Below are 2,500 nucleotides of genomic sequence, written 5' to 3' on the forward strand. Positions count from 1 at the left end.
TTGCTAACCCCTCCTCCTCTTTCTTCCTCTGCTTTCATTCCTGTGCTATATTTCTCCCTTCTCTTATTACCTCTTCCTCTCTCTCCCCGTCTTCGCTGTCCCTCCTCCACCTCGTTCTCGCTTCCTCCCTTCCTCCTTCATTACCTCCCTCCTGTCTCTCTCGCAATCACTCTTTCCTCAATCACATCCCATTTTCCTCACTTCTACCCTCCCTCCTTGTTCACTTGCTATCTCCCTGACTGCCTCTCTCCCTTCTACTTCATTTGCTCTCTTCGTCCCTTCCCCCTCCTCCCTCCTCCCTTCCCTCCCTTCCCGCCCCTCCCGCTTTCCCTCTCTCTGGTCGAGCGTTTCCCTGATGAAAGTCAGAGCGCGGGAAATTTAAAGCACACAGATTCGCTCAAATCGCAAAGGTAACAACTCAGAATTCAAGTGATGACATAAAACTGTAAGTAGCACTTTTACCTTTTACCACTTTTACTGTAAGTGGCACTTTTAATTTATCTAAAAAAACTGCACTGTTGTATTTACCGATTAATCATATTCAATTATAATTAGAAATATTGAGCATCCTCTGGTGCCGGTAACAGTCTCTGACAATGAATAATATGATTAGTGGATTAACTATTTACCTAGAGTAGGGATATCTATACTTCTTATCCTAAAAATATTTCAGCATCACATATAAAACAAATTCAACGAAGTTTCAAGTGAATGACAAGCCACCCTCGTGAAGCATCTTCCTTCCATTCAGGCGTGCTTCTTCAGAAAGCCCTCGTGCGAGACCAGAACCAGCGACCGAGTTCAGGCGTGGCAGTCGACTCGTATCTCCCCCTACAGCAGAGAGAACTTCAAATAATTCCCAACTCACACACCGTATTTGGATATGTTGATCCGGGCCAGAAATAACTACAAACACATTTGCCCATTTTACGTCCCAGCGCAAACACACACGACCACTACTGTTCAACTTGAAGCATGACGCACGACCGACGGCGGTGATGGCATTCCAAGACGCGCCCAAGGCAGCGGCCTCGCGCCAGAGGGCGACACGGCCCTGCGACTTGGCTTTCCTGCAGCATCCCTCTTCCGCGGTCTTCTTCTTGTCTTCTCTTATCAATCCGGTCTCAATAGATAAATAAATAATATATATATATATATATATATATATATATATATATATACACTTTTTTATGTGCAGCCGCTATCCCCACTGGGTCATCTTCAGTAAAATGAACTTTCGCGTTAAAGTGCGTCTCTCTTTCTTTCTTTCCTTCCTTCCACCTTCCACCTTCCACCCTCCACCCTCCACCCTCCATCCTCCATCCTCCATCCTCCACCCTCCACCCTCCACCCTCCACCCTCCACCCTCCCCTCCCGTCATTCACGATCCAAATACCAAGAGCCCTCCAAGAGACGCTCGCCCCGTGGTCAGCGCCCCGAAGGTCTCGCTCCGGAGACTCCTTTCCCTCCGGACGCAAAGGCTGCAAAGCCACGGAAGACTCTCTTAAACGCAGCCTTCCTTCTGCTCCGGCGGAGGCGGAGCCCTAGGAGCACGGCTGCCCTAGGAGCACGGCTGCCCTAGGAGCACGGCTGTCCGCGACCCGACGCAGTGTACGCGCGCGCTCAGCGCCCTCAGGGGTGATGGAGGAGGAGGAGGAGGAGGAGGAGGAGGAGGAGGAGGAGGGGGGGGAAAGAGGAGGAGGGGGGGAAGAGGAGGGGGAGGAGGAGGAGGAGGGGGAAGAGGAGGAGGGGGAGGAGGAGGGGGAAGAGGAGGAGGGGGAGGAGGAGGAGGGGGAAGAGGAGGAGGGGGAGGAGGAGGAGGAGGGGGAAGAGGAGGAGGGGGAGGAGGAGGAGGGGGAGAAAGGAAAAGAGGAGGAGGCGGAGGAGGAGGAGGAGAAAGGAAAAGAGGAGGAGGAGGAGGAGGAGGAGGAGGAGGAGGAGGAGGAGGAGGAGGAGGAGGAGGAGGAGGAGGAGGAGGAGGGGGAAGAGGAGGAGGAGGAGGAGGAGGCGGAGGAGGAGGAGGAGAAAGGAAAAGAGGAGGAGGAGGAGGAGGAGGAGTAGAAAGGAAAGAGGAGGAGGAGGAGGAGGAGGAGGAGGAGGAGGAGGAGGAGGAGGAGGAGCGGCGGCGGCTGCGCGGCTGGCGGCGCAGGCGGGGGTCCGGGGGCCCCCGTTGGGATCGCCCGCGCCGGCCCCCTTTCGGCGCGACCCTTCCCGGATCCCGGTCGTCGGCTGCTTCGTGCCGGGTCAATTCTTCTGCTCAGCGGCTTCGAGGCTTGCGTGCGTCGCTTCGGCTTATCCTTCTCGCCGTTCTTAGCGTCTCCTTTCCTTTTCCCCTCCGGAAAATGCTTTTCGGCGGACGCGCCCTTTCATCCTCTTCTTTCCCTTTTTCTTTTAAATGTTTCTCGGGCTGGTGGGTCTTCGGCGGCCCCCCTCCGCCCCCCAGCCCGGCCTCCCCCATCTTCCCAGCCCGTCGGTCTGACTTCCCCCGGCTTCTTTTGTC

The 2,500-nt window shown here is 55.2% G+C and overlaps 1 protein-coding gene across 2 annotated transcripts in view; it reads right to left on the reverse strand.

Moving 5' to 3' along the window:
* The window catches only part of LOC125047036 (basic proline-rich protein-like), a 46,192-nt gene that overhangs the window by 27,133 nt on the left and 16,559 nt on the right, over positions 1 to 2,500 (reverse strand). The gene's annotated exons all lie outside the window — the stretch shown is intronic.

The sequence above is a fragment of the Penaeus chinensis genome, chromosome 40 (assembly GCF_019202785.1).
Source record: "Penaeus chinensis breed Huanghai No. 1 chromosome 40, ASM1920278v2, whole genome shotgun sequence".
Classification (NCBI taxonomy): Eukaryota; Metazoa; Arthropoda; class Malacostraca; order Decapoda; family Penaeidae; genus Penaeus; species Penaeus chinensis.